The sequence below is a fragment of the Petaurus breviceps genome, unplaced genomic scaffold (assembly GCF_028583685.1).
Source record: "Petaurus breviceps papuanus isolate PSGF00001 unplaced genomic scaffold, PetGlider_PUasm1.0 90696, whole genome shotgun sequence".
NCBI classification, from domain to species: Eukaryota; Metazoa; Chordata; class Mammalia; order Diprotodontia; family Petauridae; genus Petaurus; species Petaurus breviceps.
In genome coordinates, this window is record NW_027187314.1 from 6,962,977 (window position 1) to 6,974,460 (window position 11,484).

The 11,484-nt window shown below is 36.9% G+C and overlaps 1 pseudogene; it reads left to right on the plus strand.

Annotated features, from left to right (window-relative positions):
* The window catches only part of LOC138144343 (patr class I histocompatibility antigen, B-1 alpha chain-like), a 114,907-nt pseudogene extending 105,261 nt beyond the window's left edge, over positions 1–9,646 (plus strand).
* The last annotated feature ends 1,838 nt before the right edge of the window (positions 9,647–11,484 follow it).

Here is an 11,484-nt window from a genome sequence, read left to right on the forward strand (position 1 = left end):
TGAAAGTAGAGAATAGAACAAGTGGGGGTGGGATAGGATGGAGGGAAATATAGTCAATCTTTCACAATATATGCACTATGGAAATGTTTTGCATAGTTACACATGTACAACCTATATTTAATTGTTATCTTCCCAGTAAGGTTGGGTGATGAGGGAGGAAGGGAAAGAATCTGGAATTCAAAGTTTTAAGATCAAATATTTAAAAATACACACACACACACACATATATATATATATATATATATATATATATATATATATATATATATATATATATATATATATATACTATTATTACTATTATTTTACATGCAAATGGGAAATAAGATATATAGACAATGGGACATATAGATACACCATGTCCTACTAGAAAGTTGGAGGGTGGATGGGGGAAAATATGAAAGAGAAGATTGGGGGAGGGGATATTTACTGGGACCACTATTTTGGGGTGATGGGTAGGGGAAAAATGGGGAGAAAATTTGTAACTCAAAATCTTGTGGAAAAGAATGATGTAAACTAAAAAATAAAAGAGAAAAAAAGAAATTCATTTCAATTCAGTAAACATTTATCAATCTCTTAAAAAAAGAAAAGAAAACTCCAAGATATATAGTAGCCAAATTCCAGAATTACAAGGTTATGGAGAAAAGACTGCAAGCAGACAAAAAGAAACAATTCAAATATTGTAGAACTATATTCAGGATTACACAGGAACTAGCAGATTCCACATTAATAGATTGGAGGGATTGGATTTCGATATTTCCTAAGGCAAAAGAGCTAGGACTGCAACCAAGGATTAGCTACCTGGCAAAACTGAATATGATCTTTCAGGCAAGGAGTTGTTAATTTAATTAAATAAGGGCCTTCCAGACTTTCCTGATGAAAAAACCAGAGCTTAATGGAAAATTTGATCTCCAATTACAAGACTCAAGAAATAAATAAAAAGGCAAACAAGGAAAACACACACTCACACATACACACATGCATACAAGCACAGTCATGCAAACATGCACATAACCTGGGGTACAATAAGAGCAAACTGTTTACATCACTATATGAGAAGCTGATACCAGTCAATATTGAAATTTATATGATTATTATGACCTTTAAAAGGGTTATACATTGATAGAGGGTGTGGGAATAGATGAACTAATCTGATGAAAAAAAAAACCTTATTAAGGCATTCAAAGGGACTACAATGGGATAAAAGTAAAGGATGAGGCAGAAAAAGGTGAATTATGCCATACAAAGAGGCATAAAACATACTATAGTAGAGGGGAAGGAAAGAGGGAGATGAACATCATTTGAACATTATTCTCATTGGTTCTGCTTCAAAGAGAGATTAACATAATCAGTTAAGTTTAAGATTCTAATGTGAAAAGACACAAAAACTCATTAAATAGAGGGAAAGCAGGGAGGGGGAGGAGCACTGTATGGAATTTACTCTCATTGGTTTGTGGTTAAAGAGGGAATAAGATACCCTGATAATTATAAAAATCCATTGTGCCCTATAGGCAGTATGGGGGGGGTGGGGTTAGGAAGGGATAATATGGGGGGGGGAGGTTAGAAAGGAGGGAAATAGTAGAAAGGTGAAAGTGTAGGTAAAGAAGCAGGGGGAAAGGTTACAGGTAGGGAATACTGAGGGAGACAATGGTTAAAGGGAAAACCCTTAAGGACAAGAAGGGAGAAGGAAAAAACAAAATCATAAGCAGGGGAGAGAATAGGATGGAAGGGAAGAGACAAATAGTAATCATTACTGTGAATGTGTATGGGATGAACTCTCCAGTAAGCCAGAAATGGATAGCAGAATGTATTAAAAACCATAATACTGCAATATGTTGTCTACAAGAAACCTATTTTAAACAAGGAGATATACACAGGATAAAGGTTAAAGGCTGGAGTAGAATATATTTTGTTTCAGGGAAAGTAAAAAAAAAAAGCAGTGGTAGTAATTCTAATCTCAGATAAATCAAAAGCAGAAATAGATCAAATTAAAAGAGATAAGGAAGGAAAGTATATCCTGCTAAAAGGCACCATTGAGAATGAAGAAATATCATTATTTAACATATATGCACGAAGTGGTATATTTCAAATTCACAGGGGAGAATTTAAGGGAATTAGAGGAAGAAATAGATATCAAAACTGTACTAGTAGGGGACCCCAATCTCTCTGTCTCTGAACTTGATAAATCTAACCAAAAAAATAAATAAGAAAGAATGTAAGGAGGTGAATAGAATTTAAGAGAGGCTACATATGATACATCTCTGGAGAAAACTGAATGGGAATAAAAAGGAATATACCTTCCTCTCAGAAGTACATGGAACATACGCAAAAATTGGCCATGTACTAGGGCATACAAACCTCACAATTCAGTACAGAAAAGCAGAAATATTAAATGCATAATTCTCAGATCAGGATGCAATAAAAATCATAGGCAATAAAAGGCCATGGAAAGATACACTAGGAAACTAAACAATTTAATTCTAAATAATGAGTGGGTCAAACAAGAAATTATAGAAACAATCAGTAACTTCATTCAAGAGAATGACAATAATGAGACAACATGCCAAAATTTGTGGGATGCAGCAAAGGCAGTTCTAAGAGGAATTTTATATCCCTAAGTACATACATGAATAAATTAGAGAAAAGGGAGGTCAATGAATTGGGCATGCAATAGAAAAACCTAGAAAAAGAACAAATTGAAAATCTGAATTAAATACTCATTTAGAAATAATGAAAACCAAGAAGAGATTAATAAAATTAAAAAAATAGAAAAAATAAATAAAACTAAGAGCTGGTTTTATGGAACAAAAACAAAAAAAAATGATAGACCCTTAGTCAATATGATAAAAAAAAAAGAAAGAAGAAAACCAAATTATGAGTATTAAAAATTAAAAGGGTGAATCTACCTCCAATGAAGAGGAAATCAAAATAATAATTAGGAATTATTTTGCCAAATTGTATACACATAAATTTGACAATCTTAGCGAAATGGATGAATATTTACAAAAATATAAGTTGCCCAACTGAAGAGGAAGTAAATTACTTAAATAACCCATCATGGAAAAAGAAATCAAATAAGCCATCAGTGAACTCCCTAGGAAAAAAATTTCCAGGGCCAGATGGCTTTATTAGAGAATTCTATCAAACATTTAAAAAGCATTTGATCCCCAAACTCTACAAACTATTGGGGAAAATTAGTGAAGAAGGAGTCACACCAAATTCTTTCTAAGACGCAAATATGGTACTGATACTTAAATCGGGAAGAGATAAAATTGAGAAAGAAAAATATAGACTAAATTCCCTCATGAATATAGATGCAAAAAATTTAAATAAAATGTTAGCCAAAAGACTACAGCAACTTATCACAAGAATAAAACACTTTGATCAGGTAGGATTTATTCCAGGAATGCAAATATGTTATACTATTAGCAAAACCATCAGTATAATTGATAATAACAACAATAAAACTAGCAGAAGCCACTTGATTATCTCAATAGATGCAGAAAAGGGTTATGACAGAATACAACATCCATTCCTATTAAAAACAATAGAAAGTATAGGAATAAATGGAGTCTTCCTTAAAATAATAGGTAGCATCTATTTAAAGCCATCAGCAAGTATTATATGTAATGGGGATAAGTTAGAAGCAATTCCAATAAGAACAGGGGTGAAACAATTGTGTCCACTATCACCCCACTTATTCAATCCAGTTCTAGAAATGTTAGCCATAAAAATTAGAGAAGAAAAAGAAATCAAAGGAATCAAATTAGGCAAAGAAGAGACCAAGCTATCACTCTTTGCACATTATATAATGCTATACTTAGATAACCCTAGGGAAACATGTGAAAAACTACTTGAGACAATAAGTAAATTTGGCAAAGTTGCAGGATATAAAATAAGCCCACATAAATCCTCAGCATCTCTGTATATTTTTAATGAAATTCAAAATCAAGAGATAAAAAGAGAAATCCCATTGAAAATTACTGAGACATTATAAAATATTTGTTTATCTACTTGACAAAACAAACCCTATATGAACACAATTACAAAACACTTTTTCACACAAATAAAGTCAGATCTAAGTGGAAAAACATCAATTGCTCATGACTGGGTTGAGCTAATATAAAGAAAATGACAATTTTACCCAAATTAAATCACATATTTAGTGCCATACCAATCAATTTACCAAAAAAAATTACTTCATAGAGCTAGAAAAAAATAATAACAAAGTTCTTTTGGAAAAAGTAAAGGTCTAGAATATCAAGGGAATTAATGAAAAGAAATGCGAGAGAAGTTGGACTAGCTACACCAGATTTTAATCTGTATTATAAAGCAGCATCCTGGTTGAGGAAAAGAGTAGTGGATCAATGAAATATATGGAGTTCATGAGACTCAGAAGTCAGTAACTATAGTAATCTACTGTCTGTTAAACCCAAAGACCCCAGTTTTGGGGATAAGAACTCACTATTTGACAAAATCTGCTGGGAAAATTGGAATATAGTATGGCAGAAACTGAGCACAGACCACTATCTACCACCATATACCAAAATCAGGTCTAAATGGGTACATGATCTAGCTATAAATGCTGATAACTATAAGCAATTGGGGAAAGCAAGGAATAGGTGACCTGACAGATTTATGGAGAGGGGAAGAAGTTATAACCAAACAGGAATTAGACAGCATTATAAAATGCAAAATGGATAATTTTGATTACATTAAATTGAAAAGCTTCTGTAAAAATAAAGCCAATGTAACCAAGATTAAGAGGGAAGTGGAAAATTGGGAAAGAATTTTTACAACCAATATCCCTGATAAAGGCATCGTTTCTAAAATATAACAGAGAATTTAGTCAAATCTATAAGAACACAAGTCATTCCCCAATTTATAAATGGTCAAAGGATATAAACAGGCAGTTTTCAGAGGAAGAAATTAAAGCTATCTATAAGCATATGAAAAAATGCTCTAAATCTCTATTGATTAGAGAAATGGACATCCAAACATCTCTGAGGTATCATATCTCAACAGTCAGATTGTCTAAGATGACAAATGCTGGAGAAGATGTGGAAAAATTGGAACACTAATGCATTGCCGGTGGAGTTGTGAACTGAATCCAACCGCTCTCAAGAGCAATCTGGAAGTATGAACAAAGGGCTATAAGTAATTTCATGCCCTTTGACCCAGCAATACCACTTCTAGGGTTGTATCCCAAAGAGATTATACAAGTGGGAGGAAGACCCATATGTACAAAAATATTTATAGCAGCTCTTTTTGTGGTGGCAAAGGATTGGAAATTAACAGATGCCCATCAATTGGGGAATGGTTGAACAATTTGTGGTATATGAATGTAATGTAATACTGTTGTGCTATGAGAAACGAGGAGTAGATGGACTTCATATTTACCTGGAGAGGCTTATATGAAATGATGCTGAATGAGAAAAGCAGACACAGGACAAATTTGTATACAATTACAGAGACAACGTATGTGTGATGACCAGCTTTGATAGTATGGATTCTTCTCAACAATGCAGGGTTATAAGTCAACTTCAAAAGACTCATGATGGAGAGAGATGTCTATGTTCAGAGAAAGAACTAGAAAGAACAGAGTTTGAATGCAGATTAAAGCAAACTACCTGCTCTCTTTCTTTTTCTTTTGTTTCCTCTTTCCCATTATTCATTCCATCTGATACCATCCTTCTTCATAACCTGACTGATGTCTAATGTAAAAGTATTTGCAGATCCTATAGTTGATTGTATGCTGCCATGAGGATGGGAAGGGAAGAGGTAGGGAGATAAGTTGAAACTCAAGGAATTGTGGAACTGAATCTTGTAAAACTAAAGTAAACAAACAAATTAATAAAGACAAAAAAAAAACTTTAAAACCATTTCTAGCTTATCCTCTTTATATATAATGCTTGTTGATGGTTTTGCAAAGATACTACTTAGCATTTTAAGGAAAACTTCATTGATTCCTACACTCTTAAGTGTTTTTAATAGGAATGGTTGTTGTGTTATTTCAAAAGATGTATCTTTTTCATTGATGGTAAATTCACTTTTTTCATTTTTGACACTCTTAATTTTGCTTTCCTTCTTCCTTTTTTAATCAAATTAACCAAAGTTTTGTGTGTTTTTTTTTAAATTCAGCTCTTAATTTTTATTTATTAGTTCAGTAGTTTTCTTAATTTCAATTTTATTAATCTTTCCTTTGATTTTCCTATTTTCTAATTTGACATTTAAATGAAGACTTTTGATTTTTTTCTTTTTATAAATTTTTATGTTACATCACCATTTCATCAATGCCTTCTTTCTCTGTTGTAGTCATATATGTATTTAGAGATATTCAATTTCCCCTGAAAACTTCTTTGGCTGCATCCCATAAGTTTGATATGTTGTCTCATTATTGTCATTCTCTTGGGTGAAGTTATTGAATGTTTCTATGATATCTTTTTCTTGTTTACTCATTTTTTAGGATTAGATTATTTCAACTGCAATTAATTTTACTCTAGCTTTCCATGACCCTTTATTAAATATATATATATATATATATATATATATATATATTTTTTTTTTTTTCCCATTATGATCTGAAAATGGTGCACTTAAAATTTCTTTCTTGCTGAATTGGATTGTGAGCTTTTTATGCCATGTACTTCTGAGGAAAAGTATATTCCTTTATATCCCCATTCAATTTTCTCCTGTGGTCTACCACATCTAACTCTTCCAAAATTCTATTCACCTCCTTAGCTTTTGGGGAGTTTATTTTGTGTTTACATTTATCTAGGTCTGGGAGGAGGAAGTTGAGGTCTCCCACTAGTATAGTTTCACTCTTTATTTCTCCCTGCAACTCACTTAAATTCTCTCTAAAAATTTGGAAGCTATACCACTTGGTGCATATATGTTTACTATTGATATTACTTCACTGTCTGGGGTGCTATTTAACAAGAAGTAGTTTCCTTCTTTATTTCTTTTAATTAGATCTATTTTTGCTTTTGCTTTAACTGAGAGCAGCATTGCTAGCCTGGTCTTTTTTACTTCAGTTGAAGCAAAATATATTCTTCTCCAGCCTTTTACTTTTACACTGTGTGTATCTCTCTACTTCAAATGTATTTCTAGTTAACATATTGTAGGTTTCTGGTTTTTAATCCACCCTGCTATCCATTTCCATTTTATGGGAGATTTCAACACATTCTCATTAACAGTTATGATTACTGTGTCTTTTTCTCCATCCCATCCCTCCTTTGTTTATACTTTTCTCTCTTCTTTCACCCTTTTCTTCCTTACCAGTGCTTTTTTTAAGTTTGTCTATTTTTAGCGTGTTGTTTTATTCAGTCAAGTTGTTGACTCTCTTTTCATTATTTTCTTACATCATTCTCATTTCTCTTCCCAATTTTCCCTGCACTTCTCTTATTTGGTTTTCAAAATCTTTCTTAAGCTCCTCTATGGCATGTAAGCAGTTCATATTTTCCTTGGAAGCTTTTGGTAGAGGAGTTCTGACTTTGTTGTCTTCCTCCTGTTCCATGCTTTTATCTTTTTCATCCCCAAAATAGGAGTCTAAAGTCAGATTGCTGTGTGTGTTTTACTTCCTTTGCTTGATCATGTTGCCACTCAATTACTTGACTTTTTAGCTTTTTGCCACAGTATTGCTTCCAGAGAGGATAGCTTTGTCCCAACTTGCTGGGGTTTACATATCTGCCGGAGCTATTAATTGTCTGCCCTCTCTGAAGCATCCACTGGGTCTGGCTCACTGTTCACATACTCCAGGACCTCCACCCTATATACCAATCCAGATCCAAGCAGGTTAAAGGAAGAGTGATTACTCTTGAGAATGGTTGCTTGGTCCCTCTACATTCTGAAGGCCAGGAGCTCTGAAGCAGCCATGTGGTGGGAGCCATCACACATCAGCCGCTTCTCCCTCTGGGGGCAGAGGCAGGACCACATTCCTGGACACTGTTCCCACAAAGTTCACTTACCTCTCACTTTGTCTTTGGCATTTCTGGATTGATAATTCTGGAAACCACCACAGCTTCTGGTGATCTACTTTCCCAATGTCCCTCTCTCTCTTTTCCTTTTTGCTAATTTTCTTTGCCTATTTCATTTTTTGTAAGTTTAGTTCTCTTTCTGGAGCATGAGGGACAATTCTCCATGTTTCTTCTGCTTATGTATGGGGACCTGGTCATTAACTTTTTGCCCTGGGGCCTCAGACATCACTACTAAAGGCTGTAGGTGTCTGGCAGCTTACCTGATGCTGACTTGTGTCCTAGTGGTGGTGTCTGGTGTGCTGAAGCCAGGTAGCATTTTCCCTGGAGCTGCACTGAAGCAGGAGAAGGTCCAGCTGCTGGAAGACACCTGCTTCCCCAGGGCTTCGCTGAAACATAGGGTGATTTAGCTGATGGAGTATGCCTGCTTTGTGGATTGTGCTAGCCATGTAGTGGTTCTCTGAGCTGGAGTCTTCAAGGTTACCCTGACTGTGCTAAGGCACGTGTTGCGGGTGGGAGGGAGGGGATCCCTGTGTTGGCATTTGCCTGCTCCACCACTCTTGCACTCAGGATCTCTTACTGGTTTGTTGAGGTGGAAGCTATGGCTAGCTTCCAGGGATGCTTCTTGTCCTGTATTGCACTCCCCTTTTAACCAAGTGATACAGACCTTATTTGCTGATCCTCTAAGTTTCCTGGATCAAAAGACTGGTCCAATCCATTTTTTTGCTTGCTCTGCTATTCCGGGATATGTTCTGGGGCACTGTTTTATGGGTGTGCCAGTATGAAAATAGAAGAGGGATAGCAATCTACTTCTTACTCTGCCATCTTGCCAGAGGTCTCAGGTGATTTGTTTTAAAGTGTGTTTTAGTGCAGGGTGGGGATGGTCAGGAAGGGGGAGACACGGGGGGAGGGTCCGCAGAGCCCTTGCTGACCCCGCAGGGGCCGCGTAGATGTGCACACCTTTCAGAGCATGTGTGGCTGCGAAATGACCCCCAAACTCGGCTTCAGGCTCGGGTTTTTCCAATATGCCTACAACTGGCGGGACTACATCCCCGAGGACAAGGAGACCTCTAGGTGGACGGCGGCTGTTCCCCCTCACTCCCAACACCAAGTGCAAGTGGGAGGCGGAGAGGAGTATCGCTGAGGGAAGGAAAGCTTATCTGGAGGAGATCTGCCTGTGGTGGCTGAAGAAGTACCTGAAAATGGGCAAGGAGACTCTGCAGAGGGCACACCCGCCCTCTGCCGAGTGACCTGCCACACTGGGGAGGTGACTCTGCGCTGTCCGGCCGAGGACTTTACCCCATGGACATCTCCCTGACCTAGCTGAGGGATGGGCTGGAGCAGCTCCAGGATACAGAGCTCATTGAGACCAGGCCTGCAGGGGACAGCACCTTCCAGAAGTGGGCAGCTGTGCACATGACCTCGGGCCAGGAAGGGGAGTACACCCACCAAGTTCAGCATGAGGGGCTGCCTGAGCCCCTCACCCTGCAGTGGGAGCCATCGTCCCCATATACGTGGTACATTGTTAGTTGTTGCTAGATTTATGATCCAGAGGAAGAAGAATTCAGGTGGAAAAGGAGGTGACTATGCTCCAGATGCAGGCAATGACAGTGCCCAGGGTTCAGATGTCTCCCTCACAGCCTGAGCTTGAGAGAATTGCCTGGGATGGACCTGAGAAAGAAAACCAGTCTGCAGTCCCTTTGTTGTTCCTGTTGACCCCTGGCTTCTCTCCCCAAAACTGGCCTTGGGATCCTCACTGGGCTCTACTGGCCCAAGCCCAGGCAGCATCCTCAGGGCCCTCACCCTGTTCTTTAAGGCCCTCCCTGCCTCCTTTCTTTCTGCCTGTATCAGTCTGCAGGGAGACAGCCAACAGTCAGGGTCAGAGGCCTTTGTGAATGAGCCCTCCTTCACCCTGATGCTTCCCTGACCTCTGGTTCTATGTCTGACTGCCAAAACAGCCTAATGAAGGAATGTTCTGATGTCTTTAGGTTTTCTCCACAATCTCACCTGAGCTTCCTATTGGGTGTGGCTTGTGGGGGCAGGATGCCAATGTGGAGATGTTCTGGCCAGGTGAAGGGGAAATAAAAGAAAGTTTGGAAACAAAACGTAAATAAAAATAAATTATATTTTTGAGTTTTACAGAAAATTAGTGTAACATGAGTCTGTTGCTAACAAAACCCTCATTCTTCCCCTTTCTAGAAGTTGGGACAACATTTAAACATCACTAATCCTACAGTACCTCTGTCCATTCTCACAGTTTCTCAGAGATCACAAACATCAGTTTGCCAAACACATCTGGATGTTCTTTCAATAATCCAAGATATTTTCCATTCAGATCAGATGACCTGAACTCATTCTGGTTACCTAGATGCTAGCTTACTCTTTGTCCCCTCCCTTATGTTGGGTTTAAATATTCTTTTAACAGCCTTGTTCTATGCTTTTTAGTCCAAATATTCTCCTTTGTAAAAAAAATAGAAACTAGATGACAGCTGAGTATTTTTTTTTCTTTCTTAGTCATCCTTTAATACTCCATCTATCCCAAGCCCCAGATAGTACTTCTTCATAGTTATTTTTCCTCTTGTTTCCAATAGAGCTTCAAAAGTCCTTTCTGATATCCTTGGAACTTTTTGAAAGTCTCACCTCCAACTGGGCTTTATCCTTTCTAACTCTTCTCGTAATCATTTGCATTTGACCTTTGTTCAGAACCATAACTAGAAAATTTTGCTCCTGGGACAACTACTATGGAGGCCACTTGAAGTGATTAGGACCCATCTACAGAGGCAAGAGACAAAGACCCTGTGATATCATTTGAATAAGGAGAGGGGATTGAGTGAAACAGTTTGAGGGGGAGAAGCAAGCAGAGCTCAGCCTATCCTATAATCACACAGCTTTCCATTTTAACTAATTATTCTTATTAAATAAGCTTCAAGCTCTGTCAATGCCTTCTAAATTCAACATCCTCCAAGTCTGACACTTTGGAACAAAATTCTAATAATCCAGCCCTGGTAATAACTTTCCTTTAATTTTCTGTTCTTGTTATCCAACAGGATTTATTGGATTTATTTTAATATTTTGCTAATAAATAGGATAAGTCCAATTTCTATTAAATAGGATAAGTTCTATTTCCTCTAGCACACATTTCCCTTATGAGCACATTTTTAAGTAATTGCAATGTAGTATAGGCGATGCTCTAAGTAAAATACAGAATGATGGCATTATGTTTTTGCAGAGGTATCTCTAAATTAATTATCAATAACAAAGATTTTTGATTAAGTCATATCCATAATATTCTGAAGGAATCTCCAAAATAAAGCATCATTATTACTCCCATTGCCAATCCCAACCATTTGGGAAATATCTAAGGCTGTTTTTATGAAGATTTGTGAACTCAACTGTGGCTCATTAAGCACTTATTCTTTCTGTGGCATTGCTTTTATATCATTTAAGTTGTTATGAGTTGATGTAGTCAAAAGAGTCAAGATTTTTTTGTCTGTTCTATAGTAAGTGATTT